A 22165-nucleotide genomic window follows, 5' to 3' on the forward strand; every position below is an offset into this window, starting at 1 on the left:
GATTATATCAGCTGTAGCTAACGTTGGTTAAAAACTTTGTATCCAGCTGACTTGTTTTAAACCCCAATTATTAAACGGCTTTGTTCAATACTAGATTCTGAATGGTCAATCACGGCATTCTACGGTCTGTTATTTCTTTATAGCAGACCATTGCTATGTATAACAAACCTGATGTCGGACTCTGACCGACCATTTTTGTGTCAGTTATTGATTTTTAGTAAGTAGCCGTGTAATAAGCGGGATAATGTACAGCTAGTATGTACAGCCAACCCAGCGTCCAGGGCCGCCTTCCATACAGTCGGGAAATATCACACAATGAATGTGTTTGTCGTGAACATAGTTACCTGTAACCCAACCAACTAATGGAGTTAGTTCATGGCAGTGAGCTAATTAACTAAACACGCTAACGATAGCAGCTTAAGTTAGAGCAGATAAACAATGTATTTAATCCATTTATTACAGTTTTGCTCATGTGCTTTTGGTTCTGGAAAGACTACAAATAACTGTCCAAACTCTTTGGCTACATCCACACTAATCCAGCTCATCTGGATGGAGATCGTTTTTGTTTTTTAAAACGCATTTTAAAAACAAAAACGATCTCCGTCCAGATGAGCGTTTTAGGGCCGTTTCAGAATTAATCTCCATCCACACTATCACGCCTGAAAACGCATATGACCACACATACATTCATGTACACTGGGCATGTGCGTGCTGGTGTAAACAGAAAGCGGCGCTGGACACGGAAATTCATGCAAAGCGCTCAAATAATAGCTTTCCTTCTGCGCATGTAGGCAGTTGCAGCATTATAAAAAGCAGAATTTAACTGCACAACAGCTACTAGCATAGACAACAAGGTCAGCAACACTTGTAACGCGTTATCCATGTTGAAATTAACCAATGGTGGTCGAGGCTGATGTCGTCTGTTTTCTTCCGGAAAAGGGTCACGTGACGGGGTGTGACGAATCAGGGAAGGACACATCATGACTAATAAGACCCAAAGGTTCAAAGGTTTCTGTCCGTCCAGACCAAAACGCAACCCAGAGTTTTCAAACTAAAACGGGGTCAGTGGCATTGAAAAGTAGATTTTTCAAACGTCTCAAAACGTTGTTTCAGGGGCTCAAAAACGCCGGAGTAGTGGACGCTACGCATAAACGTGCAAAAGTTATGCGTTTTATAACAAAAACGTATTAGTGAGGATGTAGCCTTTAAATGTGGAGTATTGCTTTTACTACAGACCCATGCACACTGCTTCTACATGTGGAGAAAACCAAAGCTTGACAGGCCTACCATGCGGTAGGTTACGGTAACTAGGCTATGGTTGAATGATTGCTGTTCGGCAAATGGTCAGTTGAATCTTGCTCTACCTCTGATGCAAGAAAACAAAAAAACAAAGATGCAAAACAGCAGCTGTGAAGGAGAAGACACCGGTGGGAGGGGGAGAAATGAAACTGTGTTTGAGTATTGAGTGAATGGAGTAGGAACATAACTTAACGTGTGGTAGATTTAGACTTAAACTCAGATGTGTGATATGGTAGTAACAAGGACAGCGTCTACCACATTAATTTCTGTCATGAGCGTGTGGTACACATGATAGGTGTAGATAGGTTATCTATGCATGTTCCACACAGTGACAGTGGATAGTAAGCGAATGGTCAACAACTGTCTGCTGTTTCCACAGAGCAAAACATACATAATTGTTGCACAACACACTGTAACCGTTGCACGCATGGGTCATTTCCATCAGAAGCGGATTGTGTGTTCTCCTTTCCCAAGCTCATCACAGGGAGAGAAAAGCTAGTTGATAGGACCTCTTTTCCTTCCTTCAGTCTCTCATTGTCGCTCTCTGTCTTGGTTTTCTTAAGCATCCTCTTGACTCTCTGTCATCGTTTCTCATCATATTCGCACAGACAGAGGAGCAGACATACGGAGACAAATGAGCAGACGCATGGAGACAGACTAATCACCCACACATGTGATTTGTGTGTGTTTGTGTAGGCGGGGCGCACAGATCGATGTCTGTCTTTCAGCAAGTGCCAGGCTGTGAAAAGTAACTGCAACTTTGTAAATGTACGATTGTACGCTTTAGTGTTTCCCTATGGAAAGATCCAGTCTGTGTGTGTGTGTGTGTGTGTGTGTGTGTGTGTGTGTGTGTGTGTGTGTGTGTATGCGCTCATGTTGGCAGCCAGTGAACCTTAATCCTACATGCATAAAATGGACATTCATCGTGACCATTAGTCATCCAAAAGGAGAAACGGTATGGGAAAAATGTAATCTGTCAGAGGGAGAGTGTTATTTATAAGACTAACAAGTAGCAGTGATCATTAGACAGTTATGAGAAAGCCCTGGGTTAGTTGTGAACTGCATGTGTGCATGAGTGTGTGACATATTTTCACTAAGCAAAATAGCTGAACTGAGACACTTCCATACTGACACAGTGCTGTATGTATGCAAATACTCAAAATGTCTGATCATTGTGCTAATTTAATCCATCTATCCATCTGTAGGCAGCTACCTGCAACACCACAGACGTGTAACACATGCTGTTAAGATTTGTCTTTCAGAAACATGATGTAATTGGAGGCTTTTTCCCCACTCCCTCTGTCCTGACCTAAACTTTAAAAACACCAGTATGTTGCGTGTGAATCTATGAGTCCATACAGTATGTGCAAGTTTTATGATCGGGTTTTAAGAACTGCATAATTGTAAGATCCATTCTTACATTTGTACCTCACTTTTTTTGTGTGTAACTTTATCACTCAGATCAAAAGAGGTTGCATCGTAATGCTTACTCAGGTCACAGAGATATGAGGAAGGTTACATTGACCGGATAGCTCTGATGAACAATTTGACTCCCTGATCTCTACTTCTCACTAATGATGTAAAAGAGGAACTCTTGAGTCCTACTCAGCCTCTGAAAACAGTTGTATAATGTTTTACATAGCTCTGGAGAGTTTGGGATTGACTCTTAAAATTATTAGCAGAAAGCCTGTGTTACAAAGTGGGTGTATGTTGTTTGAAAGAAGTGGGCATATAGGAGGCAGGGGGGTCTAATGAAAGACTCTATTAACTTCCTTTATGGGAATTGTGCTTGAGCCATACCAGGGACTAGAAGTCAGACTATATCTATTGAGTTCCCCATATACAGTTCTTTATTGCAAACACACTTGTGTCCACATCACAAGCAATGTCATCTTCTTTGTTCTTCTCCTCATCCTCCTCCTCTCCTCTTCCTCTACCTCTCTCTCTTCCTCTCACTCTACCTCTTCGTCTCGCTATCACTGCCTCCGTGTTTGCAAAGTTCTCATAAAAGAGGTGAGCTGACCTGAGGTCTATATATAGTGCTAAGGATCAGACTGATTTGTGTTCAATTTACACGTTTTCTGAAAGCATACCTCTTATTCTCAGAACTCAACGCACAAATCCAAAAACACACACACAATAGGCAAAACTCCACAAATCTCCTGCAAACTGAAACTCTGCCTTCAAAACAATGTTATGTCTTTTCAAAATGGTATTTTGTGTTCAAATGATAAACACACACCCATCATATGAATAGACATGTCTAAGAACCAGGTGAACACTGATGTACTCAATGTAAAACACTATGAATGGAAAACACTCGTGTAAATTAATTATCAGGAGACTTGTCCCTTTTGCATATTCAATGTTACTCCTGTAGAATAAAATATGTAATGTTGTCAAATATTTTGCGTAATGTGTTTTTATACTAAAAATGTAAAACACACAAATATACTATTATATTGTTGTTTACTGTTGTTTTAGTTTTTTTTCCCCAAGACACTTTGTATATCCCAACAAACACAAAGTTGGATGTGTAAAGTGTTCTACATACAGAACAAACAATAGGAGCATGTACTGTATACAGTAAAAAAAAAAAAAAAATGAGGCTGCATCCTGTTTTCTATTTCAGTCTGGGCACAGCACCTCATCAACATCACAGCCAATGTTCTCCCTGGCCCATACTATAAATACTGTGTATAGGTACAATAGGAATATGATTGATCTCATACGTACTGTTTATGAAACATACTTTTTGTTTACAGTACTATGGCCCACTTGCAATACTACCGCATTGAGTACTGTATTGATATGCAGTGCTACAATACTATAATGAGAGTAGATTTCTTACCTACTGTGAACCTTCGTACAGTAAATGTGGTTGTACTTTCTGCCCAGCTTCTCTCATTGTTGGACCATGGTCAACCAAAGTGGCCAGTGGATTATGGCTCTCTTCCTCTTTATCCTCCTCCGCTTCCTCTCACTCCTCTTGCTATGCCTCTCTCTCCTGTTGGTATGTATTGCTCCAAAACACAAGAGTTCACCTGTGGCCCTTTTATTGCTAAAGCTCTGATTGCTAATGGAACAACTGTGCAGCATGTGTTTGTCTATGTGAGGAGTCAGAGTGGATAGTAGGGGATGTAAGTTTAGCATTTTGTGTGTTACACTATTTTATGTGAACACAGGAGATTTTATTCATGTAGATTGGGCCAAATGTAGATAATTGTGTGTAGTGTTTTGAGGTGGTGTGTTTTAGAACTGCAATCTGAGCGTAAAGCAGTATACGTGCTTGTATTTTAGCAGAATTGGTTCAGGGGGTTGGTACATGAGTTACAGGATGTGGTCATTGTGTCTCAAGTACCAGTGTTATTGTGTAAGCAATTTAGAAAAACTGTAATTTTGTTTGTGTTTTGAATAGAAGTGTTTAAAAGAGATTTCATTCTTGAACGTGTGTGTCTAATGTAAGAAACTGTGTTTTGCAAGGAGTGCGTTGCAGAATTGCAAACAAAGTGCAAAGCAGAAAATGTGTTTGTAATTTTGGTAACTATGTTTAAGGCACGGTTACAAAAGTTAAAGTTTTGATGCGTTTTGTCTAAGCAAAAAAATTGCAAAAAAATGTAATACAATCATTTGTAATTTTTTTATTACATAACAAATAAAATATATAAATATAAAATAAATTAAAATAAAAAAACATAAATGCAAAAATAAATAAATACATTTAAAATGTAATAAAAATAAAAACATAAATTAAAAAAATTAAAAAGTAAACAGAAGAGTAAATAAATAAGGGAATTAATACAAAAATAAATAAATAAAACAGCAAATTAAAACAGAAATATAAATTTATGTCACACTTTATCAGTTAATTAATGGCTACATTTATTTTTAATATTATGTTTGCTATATATAACTTTTGAGATATTCATATATTTATCGGGTCATTTTGTTTGTTTATTTATTCATTTATTTTTGGCAGGTTCCGTCCTCCATAGTAGACAGTATAATACAGTTGAAAGCTTTGCAAAAAGCTAGTAAGTAGATCTTGAGTTGGGATTGTCTCGTCAAAACACTATTTCCAAGGTCAAGAATGAAGGACAAGAGTATCCCTTTGATTAGAGCAGACAGGATGATCACAGCGATGGATCAAATACAACTTTAATACATTCTCAACAACAAGGAGCATGAGGGGAATGGAAAAACTGTAAAATTGTTGGTAATACATACATCATAGCCTCTTTGCTTTACTAACTCTCACACTGCATCTCCTTCTAGATGACTTAATGTCACAAACTATACATAGCAACATGAGAATCTTTTTCACGTTTCTTGTTTTAGCTGGTGTAGGGACCTGCCATTTCTGGTGGCAGAGACAGTCACCTCATGAACTCAGTAACATGATCCTTGACTCTGGACTCAGCTCCTCATTGGCTACAGTAACAATTCACACCTAGGTGTGAAAATCCCACAGAACAAAACCAGAGGAATTTCTTTGTTCCTTCTCTTTCTACTCATCTGCTCATCCCTCCTGACATGCGAAAGGTGAGCTGCTGCCCTCTTTCCTCTTCACCTCCTCACCCAAGCTGACCAGCTGCTGGAGGTGAGCCACAGCTCTTTCTACTCTTCATCAGAGCTGCTCCAGACCAGAACTTGCAAAGCAGCTCTGCTCTCTGATTCTATGTTCTGTTAGGAAACAGTCATAGCAACTAAAGGAACCAAAATGTAGAAGACGCGAGCGCCTGCCTTCTCACAGTTAGCACCAAGCTAACCAATCTGCACAGCAAAGACGACCTCTTTGATTTGGAACCACAACTTCAACACATGGAATTACAAACCCTGTTCTTCCATGGGGTTACTGGGCTTACCGTAGCATTAGCAATCGCACATGGCTGAGCAAGACTGTCCAACTTTGATTTCTAGAAAGTACTTGTATTGATTTGGTTTAATGTTATTCATTGAGTTTGACTGTGGTGATTCATCTGTATTTGATATTCGGGCAGGTGGCTTCGCCACATTTGATGTGTTTAGTTTATGCTTCACATAGACAAGGTCTTGCATGCAAACTAACCATCTTTTCTAACCCACTGCATATCTAACACACATTAAGATCACATACATAAACTGTGAATTAGTTAAACATAAACATACAGCTTCAGATAATCTTAACCCCACATCACCCCCCCCCCCCCCTGTCCTTCCTGAGCACATGTGCTCAGGAAGGACAAAGAGGTCACGTCATGACATGCTGGCGGCCATCTTTGATTCCGCCATCTTTGTAGTTTTACAGCGCCCGCCATTTTGTTTGTAGGCCATACAGACATTTTGAGACAAGAACCCATCTTGTTTCCCCCCCCCCTCTCTCTCTCTCACGCACACACACACACACACACACACACACACACACACACACACACACACACACACACACACACACACTGCGTTTGGTTTGTTTAGTTTAGTTATTTAGTTAGATTAATATTGTGTTTTAAACCTTTATTATCTTGTAAATAAATGATTGTGGAATATACATGCTGGTCTCTTTAATGTTGCACAAGACTGAATAATGCCAACCTCTGCTATGTCAAGAACTCCGATATCCTTCAACCTTTACTATCTATTTTGGTTATAGTTATTAATTTAATTATTAATCAACGTTCCAAATTGATAGTTGAGCATATATAATGAGACTATATTAACGTTTTGGTCATTGGTCCCTGATTCCAGGGTGGTGCCCCGTTTATTATTAATGTTTATTGATAATCTTTATTAATATTAATAATTCTATTATTATTTATTAATTAATTTGCTAATAACCAAAACCTATTAAGTAGAATCCCTACACTGGTGTTAAGGGTGGAACATCACATGAGCATCGCCACACACAAAACTGTCATGACTGAAGTGAAGTCATGATGTACTCACAGGGCAAAAGAAATGTTTATGACCCATAGCTAGTAAATAAAAAACACATACACTAGATAGCTGCATAGGTTTGCAGTGTAAAAACTGTTGTGCTTTATAGGTATGACATATTTGTCCTCATAATTGCTGATCTGAATGGCTTGTAAAACAGGCTATTAGGTCAAACACCCACAGTGCGGGTGTCTGAAAATGGTGTCAGTTAGTGTGTGCGTGGTCAGCTCCAGCCGAGGTGTTTATTCTCCACCCAAAACCATCAAAGAGAACAGTATTTTAAATAGTTGTTTTTCAAAGATAATGTCACAAACCAGACATGGATCGTGGGAAAGTTTGAATGGATCCCCAAGGGGTCATCATCAATAAACAAAATATTAATCATCCATCGTCAACTACAGACAATCTCACAGTAAGATATATATATATATATATATATATATACCGAAAACAATACCTGGCCGAGTACCGATCTGATACCAGTGTTTGATTAATAAGCTTTATGCCTCACTGTGTGGAAGTGACTGGGATCATTCTGTTATATGTAAGACAACATCAGGCTTAACTTAAACATTGCTTTCCTAACTTTGTAAAACTAAATGTAACAAATAAATACATAGATATAAATTTACTGAATTGTTATTTATTATTAAAATAATAAAACGTACACCAGAAACTTGGTAAAAAACAAATCTTCAAAAATAACAGGAATTATTTACATTATTTACAATTCAATTGCAAACATTTTAATGCAGCAACCTGTTGGTCAAAACTTAAACAGGAATTAAAATCCCAGTATACAATGTATATAAACATAGAATTGAATTGAATAGATCGGCCCCATTGTCACGATACCTGATCCAGCTATTTAAGTCAGTATCGGCCCGATATCCAATCCGGTATCGGTATCGGTGCATCCCTAACAAATGTGGGATACATCTTTTTAATACTGACAGATGACTAAATGTCAGTGCCCAGAGCTGCTGGCACACACTCACAAACAGGATCTTTCCATATGGAAACAGAGGAGAGTAAATGGATCATAATCACACAGTTGCAGTTGCTGTTTACATCCTGAGAGTCAGTTGGGCACAAAGACATACTGTACAAACACAAGCTTTGGAAAAGAGCTTTTCACTAAATCTGGCATCATATTATTATGTTATTTTCCACGAGGACACTTGAAACTGCAGATGACTAAAGAGATTATCTTTCTATGTTCTTAACTCAGTTGTCACATCCTCTTTCCTCCCCCTCTCACATCCTTTTTGAATGCCTCTTTTCTTCTCTCTTTGTTCTCACTTTTCTTCTCTAGTGTCATCACTCCTTGTTGGTCTCATATGTTCAACTCCTAACTTACAGTAATGCAACATCATGAAGCAAAATACAACATCGTGAAATTAAAGTAGGGACAAGTGTAACTAAAAATAGTAGATTACAGGTCAGGGGTCGATTGTGCGGGTTATTGCTCATAGTGAGAAAGTACAGAATTGACTCAGCATCACTTGCTTTTCTTTTTCTAGTTCAATTACAGTAAATGGTCTGTTATGAGCAAATATGTTTTCATATGTCATTATTATTAATGGTTGGTCACTGCAAAACTATTTGTATACTGTATAGCCCAATAATAGCGAGGATAATAATTGTAAAGAAAATAACTGATTTCATTCAGTTCTCATTTTAGTTTTCGTCATCACAAGTACAGAATACATGAATTTTGTAAAGCAAAACCAATATGTTGTTGGGTTAAACAAATAGAAGTATTAAAACATGTGATGTACTGCACATGTTGAACCACACTCGCTCTGTCTCTGTCTTTCGATCAGTCTGCGCGTCTCCCTCGCTCTACTGCTTTTATACCAGGTATTTTTAACCAGAAGTGCTGCTAAAACTTTTTCGGAACAACAAGTGGTTTCCTTCTGACGCCACAAACACTTTCAGTAGGCAAGGTATACATACACTCACACATACACACACACACATACACACACACACTACACACAAACACACACACACACACACATACACATTCTAACAGTTTACTTGCCTTCAATCCGTCATGGCTTCAAAAGACCTTCCTGCATTGTGCAGCTTATGCAAGAAGGTGTAGTGAAAGTGTGTGTGCACTACTATGTGTGATTAAGATGGCCTATTATGTGGTTTGAGTTTCAAGCGAGGAGGGGAAGGCCGTGATCACAGGACGTACCAACACTGGTTTGTATTTATGGTGCTCAGCAACAAGCAGCAGCAGCAGCGTCTTTACAGCCAGATGGAGCTGGCTGTGTTTTTAATGTTAACCACCGCTGGATGCTACTGACAACAGGGCTGTTATTATGTGTTATTCCCTCCTACAGCCACCCTACTATTATATATGTTAAACAAATATCATCAGAAAAAATTATTTTAAGGGAACTAAAATGCATCTAAAAAACACATCAAACTAAGACAAAGTGTGGTGTCTGCTGAAGTCACTCTAGTGTGGTGGAGATAGTGACCCTACTCTTCAGTCTGAATCTCACTAGACTTTATTCATGAAAGGTTTTCACAGAGTTTGTCCCAGGATAGTGAAAGGCCATAGATACAGTATACTGTAATTAGGATTTTTTGTAGATGAATATCCTGGAACCACATCATAGTCCTGTGATACCACAAACTCTTGTTAAATGCTTTAACAGTCCTCTTTTGTCATTTGCTTCACTGTTGAAACTATTATAACACGACTCAGGCTGAGGCCAGTAGCTCTTGCCAGCGCTGCGTCGAGCCAGGTTGCATGTGAAAATGTGCACCTTTACAACCAAGAACAGAAACAGCAGCCGCAGCAAAGTGTAGATGCTCTCAGTTCACACTTGAGCTCTGAGGCAAACTATCAAACCAAGGTTTCTGTTTCTTTAGATTTATAAAACAATTCAAAATACAGAATTAAACTTGTAAACTGCAAAAGTCTCTTATGGCAGTGGTTCCCAACATTTTTGGTTCGTGACCTCCTAAAGAGTGGCGCTCCTTGTCAGGTTTTGGGTTAGGGTTAGGAAGCGAGTAACGTTATCGACTGCGGCCCAAGCAGGAAAAGTTAACAATGATTGGTTTGTCCGTTCTGGGCTACTGTAACATGAAACATGTTGCACCACTGTGCAACATGACGGACTCCGTGGAGACGGGACCCGCTCTGTATATAGATATAAACGGCTCATTCTAAGGTAACGAAGACAGAACATTCTTATTTTTAGGTGATTATACACTAATGAAAACACAGTTATTAATATCATATTCCATTTCTGTCAATAGATCCCCCTAATTGTTACACACTGTTTTTTTATTTTTGAGTGTATGTCCAAAATTCTTTTTGCTCTATTTTTAGTCTCCACAAACTCCTGAGGGAAATAGCAGACTCTTTAGCTGCTAAATGCTCCAGTATGTTCACCAGTTAGTCACTTACTTTATCTGATAATTGGTGCTTTTTGGTTGAAAACAGCTGCCTGCCCCGGTGAGAGTGAACCAAAACAGTACGTCTGTGGGACGTAAAAAAACAAAACGGTGAGCTAAAACACTCTGTAGAGTGTAGAGGAAATGCAGTTGGGTGATAATCATTTGCGGGTTAGTCACTGTGAGCAACTCCTTTAACACTACACAGTCATTTTTTTCCATTGTTAATATAAAGTAAATATATATTAAATTAAATATACAGCTTTAAGGAATTTAAGAGACATGAAGAGGTCCAGTATTTCACAAGACAAATTAGAGAGTTGCCAGATAAAAACAACAACACTTTTGCGTAACAGATTTTTTTTTTTCTTATCACATAAATGATCTTGTGACCCTTCCACCGATTGCTGTGTCATATGTCAAGGCCGGGGCTTTTAAGCACCTTCATATATTATTCATCCAGATCATAGAAATACTTGTCTAATGGAATACTGTGCTGCCTATATTTTCTCCTGCAGTGACCCGTGGACATAGCCCTTCCTGTCAGCAGTTAAACTCCATTTTCACAAAGGGAGTTTCTGACTCTTCCTCTTTCTGTGCATGACAACATTTCACCTGATTGATATGAAGCCATTTGTTAAGATCAGCGTCATGGACAAATTGTTGTGGCTTCCTGTTGCGCTTGTTAGAAACAGGAACATTTCACTGACGCAATGCGAGATCAGATCGAAGGCGGTGTGTGATATTATGCACTCTGGTAGTCAACTTGGCTCTGCAGCCAACGCAATACAGGAACTCCGCTTCCTATCGCTCCATCAGCTTCCTACGTCCTGAAGAAACTGTTGTTTCTACAAACCGCCGCCCTGCCACAGCTTGTCCGAGTTTACCAGGTGGAAACCATAGCAACAGTCTTGACAGCCACCCCCCTTCCACCTATCACTTCCTGAGGAAGCTGTCACCTCATTGGCTCCTTCCTGAATGATCGCGTTTTACCATTATTATTATTACTGCAGGAACATCACGCTGATCTTTATCTAAAAACAGCAACAGCTTTTAATTATTATTGGAATATATGGCGTAGAGGAAAATGAATGTTTGGGAGTATTTTACTCTCCTTGTGTGCTGATACAGCCACAAGATTGATTGCATGTTTTTTTATTCTTTCCTCGCCTCTTAAGGCTAACATAAGCAACGTGTGGTCCAGAGTAAATGTAACACTGCTGTGTACTCCTACTGTAATATAAACCAATGCAATGCTTAAGATACTGTGACAAACTGTCTGCGTGTGTGTGCGTACATCCTTTTTCTGGGATGTCATCTGGACTCTTATGAACCTCACTGTTTATATCAGACTCCATTAGACACCATATGTCCATGTCTAGTTCATATGTATACAAAGGCATACACAGAGAGAGAGGGGGATCAGTTTTAATGAATTAGAGTTTCCTGAAGGTGTGTGCCTTGAAGCTACATATTGCCACCATGTGGTTAAAGAAATGACTTTGTGAGGCAATGCTCAGATTAGATATCAGTCGTATAATCTATCAGTTATAGAGGCATTAACTTGGCAAAATGATAAAAAAAAACAAATGTAAATATCATGGGACTGTATGAAAATTACCGGTGTGTGGAGGTGGGCTGCTGGACTTTGGAAAAATGGCAACGCTTTCCGTTTGAATGTTTCAAAATAAGTGTGTGTTACACTGGTACAACAGTTTAAAACTGAATATCTTAATAGAAAAATAGCTACCAATCACTCAAAGATCCATTCTGTACTTCTCAGAACTGACATATTTGGGTGTCGCCGTAGCCTAAAGGTTAAAGGGGATCTCCACATCAAAGTCTGTTAAAAGGTTTTGGGGATAACTACTGCATATGTGAACTCAGTTAATAAATAATCCTCTTTGTGGCTCCAGGGGGGGCTGTGTGAAGTCAGTATCCGCTGGGGTTGAAAACTACAAGTCTGAAAATAAAAATGATCGGGGGTTGTGCAGCTTACCAGACCCCTGCAGCCCACTCCTCATCTCTGCTTGAGGCTAGCAGCTGGAGCACTGGCGTGTTCAGGGAGTGGCCTTGGGTGGCACAGGCCACCCCTGAAATCTGATTGGCCACCCCAAGTGCCACCCCAATATCTTAAAATATGATTGGCTATATGCCCAGTCAGAGGCGGGCCACGGCACTGAATGTAAACTGCACTCTTGTTTAGAGTTGCAGTTCCTTCTCAAACCTGAGAGGCAGAGATGCGCTAAAGTAGTATGTAGCCTGCAAAAAAAAGGCGCAAAGAAGAAGAAGTTTGAGCAGGTGAACCTACAGGTGAAACAAACTTTTTTTCTACAGTCAGTCTATCGAAGCAACACGTCTCTGGAGCGTCGTCGTGAAAGATGTGAGTAGCCTACATTTTACTACACTTACTGTGCCTGTAGTTAAAAGCTGTAACGGTAATAAGCTAAACATTTACCCTGTCTTGTTTTATTTCTTTTTATTGTAATTGGCACAAGGCTGTCATCATCTCATCTCATTAGCAAACACTGTTTTGACTGTCAACGATGCTAAAGCTAACATTTAGCTATTCTGTACTGCGTAACATTGTTATGTAAGACCCGTGTAACATCAATTACATTTTGTTTTCATTCGTGTGTATGCACAATTATCTATTGTACAACATATAAGAATGTCGTGCATTATGGGACTATTACAGTATGAAAAGAAATCAGAATATAAAGGATTTCTTCAAAAGAAAGAAATCCAAAATAGAGCCAGAGCAGTCAGTCAGAGGATGAGAGCCAGCCTGTCCTGAAACAGCCTTCAGCTTCAGCTGTACACATAGGTATGTGAAATCCTGATAGTTCAAGTTTGTTCTCATGTTTGAACTTACTCATTTGGTTTGACTGTAACATACCACTTAGTTTACTTAGGAAAGGCTGATTGTATTATCATTCTAATCACAGCTTATGTATTATTATAGAGTCACATGTGGATGGTAAAGATGAAAGACCCTCAACATCACATACACATCAGGGTATGTATGAATTTACCTTCTTTAAAACATTATGTACATTGATTCGAACTGGGATATTTCACTTATACTACAGTGGCATATACTGTCATTACGCGTGTAGACAAATTTTTTAACAATACTGGTGTGAAAAGCCTAAATGTGACAATTTGACATATAAATGAACTGATACAATCTCTGTATTGCTTCAGGTGTGTCCAGTGCTGACAATCCAGAGGTTCCTGCAGGCCATGCACAGGGGGATAGTGGTGTGGCAGCCCCATTTGGCGGGCTCGGACCTATTGGTATGTCTTAACAATTCATTTTTCATATGAAGTATAATATACTTAATATTTTAGGCACATTATCATTCTAATGACAACCTATGTGTTATTGCAGTCAGGCGAAGATTCCTGTGATGAAGGCCCCTTCCCGTCACATATGCAGCAGGGTATGTATGCTTTACCTTTAAAAAAAACCAAAAAAAACATTACAGTATCTGCTTTTATTTGGATCAGGATATTAATAATACTGGTGTTTAAAAGCTAAATGTGGCAATTTGAAATATAATTAAACTAATAAAATCTCTGTATTGCTTCAGGTGTGTCCAGTGCTGACAATCCAGATGTTCCTGCAGGCCATCCACAGGGGGATAGTGGTGTGGCAGCCCCTTTTAGCCGGCCCGGACCTATTGGTATGTCTTAACAATTCATTTAAGTCAAATCAGTGACTTAAATGACACTTAAAGGTTCTGATTCCCATACATTTGTCACTTACAGATATTTCACAGTCAAGAGCAGCAGGACCCACTCAACCCCAGTTAAAGATGTATCCAAAAACCATGCAAGGGGAGAAGAGGAGGTCGTTCAATCCATCTTGGTACAACACGTTTTCATGGCTTGAGTACTCACTAATGAAAGACTCCGCTTACTGCTATGCATGCAGACAGTTCTCTTTGCCTAGCACGTCAGAATCCGTTTTCACCTCAGAATCCGGCTTTTCACATTGGAAAAAAGCAATGTATAAAGATGCTGGCTTTAAGTTGCATGAAAAATCTGATTCTCACATTACTGCCATGTTAGCTTGGAGTGAATACAAGAGGGCTGCACTTACAGATGCTTCTGTATTAAACATGATCAACAAAGAGTACAAAAAGAAGGTTGAAGAGAATCGCAGTTACATTAAAACTGTTGCAGATGTACTACTTTTGACAGCCACACAAAATATGGCACAAAGAGGGCACTGCGAGTCTGAGCAATCTGACAACAAAGGGAATTTCTTAGAAATTCTTGAAATGCCAAAAAAATGAAAGCAAAAGGCAATGCAAAATACACAAGCAATACTATACAAAATGAAATTCTGCAGTGCTTAGCCAGTATGGTGCAGAATAAGGAAATAAGGATTTTCTTTTGTATGTAACCTACTTTGGGAATTTACAAATTATTTTGGCATTATTTAACAGTTCACTTTACAATGTTAAAACAAGATTTGCTGGTATGTGAGGAGGGATGTGACTTTTGTTTATACCTGGGAGTTCAGGTTTCTCTGTTGCTGAGAATACTACAGTAACTTACTACACTGTGGCACATGTGACAAGTTTTGTCAAGTAAATGTTTTGCCCAAACAGGCTTATTTATTGTAATTTTGTTGGCACTTTATACAGAAAGTGCATTGTCTTTTTTGTATGTACTGTATATCATACCTTGGAAGGTTGTTTTGAGGTTAGAATAAAGTATGGTAGTTTTCAATCACATTTGTATGTTGCCTTTTCCTGAATGTTGTGACTAGTAGGTCTATTCTTGCTTGCAGTGTTAGTAAGTGAAGTAGATATGGGTTGTGGAGACAAAAATGGTAAATTAATGCTATGCCGACACCTGGGTGTGGGTGTGTATTTTCTTGTGTGTGTGTGTGTGTGCGTGCATACGTGAGTGTATATGTCTGTGCGCAGGCGCTCCTGCTCACACTTCATGCCACCCCTGCATAAGTCAGTGCCCCACTGGTGCCACCCCTATCAAAAATGTCTGGACACGCCCCTGCACGTAGGACATGTACATGAGACAGAACGCAGTCTAGAAAACCCCTCACTCTACCTTGAAGACTTGGAAAACAATACACAAACCTTTCCATCTATGTTGAGCAGGCTGCAGTTGCACTCCGTGGCGCCATAAAATTCCCCGACTCGTCTGATTCTGAATCTCTGGACGAACTCTTCCCACACAGAAGGGCTGAGGCCATTACCGATTGCAACATGCATCCGGTGATGTGCCTCAGATGACCGGACCGGCTGGGCCAACAGGTATCGACAAATCTCCTATGTATTGAATTACCTTGACGAAAAATGTGCTCAGTCAGTTTTGGTTCAAGATAATCAGTTGACAACATCTGGCTTGCAGCTGCACAGTCCTCCTCATTGTTAAGGTGGCAGTGTTGTTAACTCACAGTGCAGTTGTGTTTGACACAGTCGTCCCAGAAGCGACTGGCTGAGAACTTCCTTCTGACTACAACAGTCAAACCAAAGAGCAAACACTGGCCGACACCCATGATGTTACCTGTAAACATTCATATTTCCGCATGCATAAACATAATACTGTACAGTGCAAACAGTTTATATACACACAAAGAAACACATACTGATAATAGTCAACTTATTCTTATTCTTTTTCCCTAAAGCCTAAAGCTACAGTTTGCAGGATTTGGTGGCATCTAGTGGTGTGGTTGCAGATTGCAACCAACTGAATACCCCTCCGCTCACTCCTCCCTTTCCAAGACTGCGGTAACATGAGCCGCCGGGTGCAAAACTGTAATAACGCCGTTCTCCTCGCTCAGACGCCATCCTTAGCATAATAACACTACTTTAGGAGCAAAGTCAGAGGACGGCTGGCGGTAGTAGAGTTTTGCTCACGTTACCTCAGTTTCACAAGTGTGTCAGAACTACGGTGGCCTTCAGGTAATGTGAAAGCGCAAAAGGCTCTCGCCAGCAAACACTGTCCGTTCTGGGCTACTGTAGAAACATGCAACATGGCGGACTCCATGAAGAGGACCCACTCCCTACTTAGATGTGAAGGGCTCATTCTAAGCCAACAAAAACACAACAATTCTTAGTTTCAGGTAATTATACACTAATGAAAACATAGTTATGAATATTATGTTCCATTTCTGCTAATAGATCCCCTGAAATGCTTTTTTTTCAGTATACTAGCCAGATGTAACTATTGATAAGTCAATGGAAGCCAAATACACCACAATAAGACATGGTTATTGCAAATCAATGATATACACCAGGGCCATAAGGATGCCATACAAAACTTGAAAACCAGCAACCAGTTCATTCAGAAAGGAATCGCAATGTTGGTGTGTTAATGTTGATGGGGTGATGTTTGGTTCAGTAATGAAAGCAATAGTATAGCATCTTATGAACTGTTGTTATAAAGTTATTAAGTATGATTATGGTAATTACCGTGGCATCATGGTATAATTGGTATGTAGTTATATTTTGATAGTATAATACAAGGGAGAATTGTAAAAAGACACAATGATATAATATGGAGAGTGAGCTAAATCTGCCATTGAATTTACGACAATATGTCTTGTTAAGGACAAGAAAAAATGCCTGGGAGAGAGTAAAAAAAGGTGAGGCCTACCTGCAGAATGATACAGGGGAAGGCAGTTCAGTCAGGACCACTTTAGTCAAAGACACTTATTCCATTTGCAGTAATATATACATTATATTTGGCGGTATGGCTCTGTTCTGGGACCTCCCTGCCCATCCATGCGCATGCGTGGATCCACGAGCCTACGTGTTAGCATGAGGCAAGGAGAGCACTCCTCCTTGCCCTTCCATGTGCAGACATGGAAAGCCAAAGGCAGGGAGAGCAGCAGCAAAGACCCCCCTGGCTGCAGAACAGAGCTGGCATCAATGACAACAGAATTGACATTGATTAAGTCATAAACAGTTAGGGTTAGGCGACACATCGAATACAGTCGATGTATCGCGGCTTGTCCCCCGCGCAGTACAGATAACGACTACATCGCGAACATCGAACACAAATTGTCATGTAATGTTTCCAAGCCATCCCTTTTTGTATGAAAGGTTAAATTGTTCCAAAGAACCACTAATGAATATCAACAGAAGGTTTTAATGCAGACATATGCTGCAGGAACTACAAGAATCATAATATTGGTGTGATTGTATGCATCAAAGGGTTAAATTGAGCATTTATGAAGTGCTTAGAGGATATTTGAAAATATTGCGATATATATCGTGTATTGTGATATAGCCTAAAATATCGCGATATTATTCCTAGGCCATACCGCCCAGCCCTAGAAACAGTATTAAAAGGAGGTGGTGGGGTGGAGGTGGGTTGCGAGCGGCTTGTAGAGGAAGCAGCAATGGAAGGCCGGCTGAAGCAGCTTAAATAAGGCACCCTGTATGAAATTTACCAATGAATGCATAGAGAGGAATCAGCTGATCCGTCAGCTGATGCATCAGCTGATTGGGCTGGTTTAAGATCAGCTGTTATCAGCTGATAGCCATCGTATGAGCAGAGCTTGACATCATGGCCTGCCTGAACTAACGCTACGCTCGATTTCAGTCAGGACCACTTTAGTCAAAGACACTTATTACATTGCAGTAATATATACATTATATTTGGCGGTATAGCTCTGTTCTGGGACCTCCCTGCCCATCCACGCGCATGCGTGGATCCACGAGCCTACGTGGTAGCATGAGGCAAGGAGAGCACTCCTCCTTGCCCTTCCATGTGCAGACATGGAAAGCCAAAGGCAGGGAGAGCAGCAGCAAAGACCCCCAAAACAACCATACCAGGCAATCCTCCCTGGCCTTCCATGCGCTTACATGGAAGAGCCACAGGAGGAGCTAGCTGAGCACCCTGTGAAACCCGTGCAGATTCAAACGACATACAGTGATGCCATCTGCATCTACACAGGTTGCGCCCCTCCACGTGCATACGTGGAAAGTATAAGGCAAGGAGAGCACACCTCCTTGCCCTTCCATGTGCATACATTGAAAGCTAAAGGCAGGAGCGCAGCAGCAAAACCCCAAAATGACCACACCAGGAAAACCTCCCTGGCCTTCCATGCGCTTACATGGAAGAGCCACAGGAGGAGCTAGCTGAGCACCCAGTGGAAACCCGTACACTGGTTAAACCAATGCCACTTTCCAGAAGTGACACAGAACACTAATATTACCCCTCCTGCCATTATTATATTATATTACACTACACTACAATACAATTATTGACCAAGAATTGGTTTACACACATAAGATGCATAAAACAATTACAGTTTAATATACATGTATGTTATAAACTCATAATATACTTACTAGAAAATGGACATTATATTATATGGAAATAAATGGATTACCTTGTAATATATAGTCATTCTGAACAGCCTTTACTGGCACAAAATACAGTATATCACAGATCACATGGTTAAGATCATATCTGCATGTTTTACAATCTTTGACCACCAGGTGGTTTCGTGCACATGATGCATCCAGAAATTAACCCTTTTCCGAACCAATATGCTGGAAAGCTTTGATGCTTCATGAAGCTTCAGCTCGCCTGCATCTACACAGGTTGCGCCCTTCCACGTGCATACGTGGTTCCACGCGCATACGTTGAAAGCATAAGGCAAGGAGAGCACACCTCCTTGCCCTTCCATGTGCATACATGGAAAGCTAAAAGCAGGGAGCGCAGGGAGCCCCAAAAAATGACCACACCAAGAAAACCTCCCTGGCCTTCCATGCGCCTACATGGAAGAGCCAGCAGGAGTGGCCAGCAGTACGACTTAATGGAAAGCTAATTAGACTAAAACATATACAGTGAAGCCTTTTGATTCTTCACAGGTTGCAGGCTGAGGCATATGGCTAGAAAGTTAAATGAGAGAGTCAAGCAGATATGCCATAACATTTAGTATATATTGCCAGCAAGTTACTGAGCACTCATAGCTTTTGAGCTTCGAGGATGTCTTGAGCCTCCGGCCGGAGATAACGCTCATAAGCGGTTGATGACCATCGGCCCCAAAGCCTCGCGTGTGGAGACAAGAGCTGTTAATGCTGCTGTTGTTTCTGCTCCTATGCGGAGAGAATGCGCAGTGCAGCGTTCTGGTGGCAGTCCGCATGATTGGCAGAGGAGGCGAAGGTGTGACGCAAACCAAGCTCGGGACATGGGCTTCCCCTCCTCTGTGACAAAGAATGACTCTTATTGGCTGGCTTGAGGTCGGCATCTCAGATAGTGGATCACTGAAGACGGGATTAGACTCAGAGATTAAAACAGATGTTCCTTCCTATCTCCATCAGTCTTGAGTGTTTTTTAAAAATATGGTGAAATACTGAGTGTTAATGGTTACGTCAGCTATAGTGAGATCATGCGAAGGATTGAAAATTTGGTGCGTGTACTGAACTCGCCACTTTTAAGAAACCTGAAAATGCTGTGAGGAAAACAGTTTCTAATAATAGGTCTGTGTAAGCACCAAGCACCCTTTATGAAGGATGGCTGCAAGGATTTGGCTTCTCAGATTGTGCGAAATTGCAGCAGTAGGTGGAAATAATGGACCCTGGTGGAGATTTGGACTGCAATTCCCAGAAATCGCCGCGGGACTGTGACGTCATCAAAGCTCGATGGAATGACGTCATCGATCTGCGGCGCGCGTAGAGGTGGACGGCCGTTCCGTGTTTTGAAAGAACCCGGCTTGCTGGAGATGCCGACACGGACTCAAAGCTTGGATCTGGAGTCATATTGGCAAGTGACGACTGGATGCTGGATAGAGCTGTCATGACAGGGTTGTCATCCTGCTCCACGGAGCCGGCTGCCGGGGCTGTAGCTCGGGCCGCTGGAGCTCGGACTGCTGGGCTTGGACCGGGGCTCGGACCGGGCTCGGACCGGGGCTTGGACCGGGGCTTGGACCGGGGCTTGGACCGCAGGATCTCGTGCTCTTTTGGATGGCGGCTCAGCGGCCGTAGCTGGGACTGCAGCGGAGTTTCGGGCACTTTCTTTCCTTTTCTCAGCAGCTTTCCTGGGAGCGCAGGATTTGAGAAGATCTGCTGGTGGAGTTTTGCCATGGACGCTTTCCAAAAACATTTCAAAAAGCTCTTCATGAGAAGACCCGACTGGAGCCGTGATTTGGTTTTCAACCAGGACTTCTAGGAGCCTGGACACTGGCCATTAGGAAATGCTAGGAGCAGAACTTGTATGTCTACTTATCAGATGCGAGCTCCGGCAGATAGGGAATGGGCTCTCTTTGCCGATGGCTTCCTCTGCCTCGGGTGCTGTTGTTGTGACTCCATAGCCCAGTCATCATGGACGGAAATCGATATGACGAGCAGCAGGGTAAGTTGAAGCTTGTGCGTGGAAAATCTGGTTGTTCTCATGTTGCGAGCGGCTTGTAGAGGAAGCAGCAACGGAAGGCCGGCTGAAGCAGCTTAAATAAGGCGCCCTGTATGAAATTTACCAATGAATGCATAGAGAGGAATCAGCTGATCCGTCAGCTGATGCATCAGCTGATTGGGCTGGCTTCATCATGGCTTCATCATGGCCTGCCTGAACTAACGCTACGCTCGATTTGTAGATGATGTCATCGTGACGCAAGCCGAAGGAGTGGAAACCAAAGGCAGCGATGCGATAATACCTGACAAGAAACACCAGACCTCAGCTAATGGTAAATGGTAAATGGACTTGGACTTATATAGCGCTTTTCTAGTCTTCCGACCACTCAAAGCGCTTTACACTACATGTCAGTATTCACCCATTCACACACACACACATTCATACACTGATGGCAGAGGCTACTAAGGTGCCAACTTTGCCCATCAGGATTTAATCTAAATACTCATTCACACACCGATGGCTATGCCTCCGGGAGCAATTTGGGGTTAAGTGTCTTGCTCAAGGAGCAGCCGGGGATCGAACCACCGACCTTCCGATTGGTGGACAACCTGCTCTACCCTCAGAGCCACAGACGCCCCCTAATCAAGAAGCTTCCAACAGCTGCCAGGCTGAGTCGTATGCTGCTTCGGTGCCCAGTAGGAAAAATCCTTCGACTGCTTTCTTTGCGTTGCCACCCAAGTACTTTCTTAGGTAATAAAGTTTTTCAGTCTTTGGAATGTTTTTCCTATCTATTAATGTTTCAAAGGATAGTCGCCAGTCTTTGAATTTCAAAGGATCTCCAGTGAACAATGTAGGCTCTGGTGTTGGAAGACGATTGGCACTTATAGCTTCTGCTAGCATGCTGACCAAATCAGAGCTGTTCTGCACTTGAGACATGGATGATAAAGTTGTTGGAGCTTGACCTGTAACTGGTAGGGGTTTAGGAACGAATGGGGGACTTGAAGCATTGAAGGTTGGTGTTACAACTGGCAGTGATTGAGGAATGACTGTAGGAATCGTGAGGTTTAGAACTTGGCTTTCTCCTGATAGTTCAACATCTTGCGGCAAGTCAATAGCTTCAAAGTTTTCTTCAACTTGATTGTAGACCTTTACTCGAGCTCTTGCAGCGTTCAACTTCTTGACTTCCTGT

Source organism: Sebastes fasciatus, chromosome 3 (genome assembly GCF_043250625.1).
Source record: "Sebastes fasciatus isolate fSebFas1 chromosome 3, fSebFas1.pri, whole genome shotgun sequence".
Taxonomy (NCBI): domain Eukaryota; kingdom Metazoa; phylum Chordata; class Actinopteri; order Perciformes; family Sebastidae; genus Sebastes; species Sebastes fasciatus.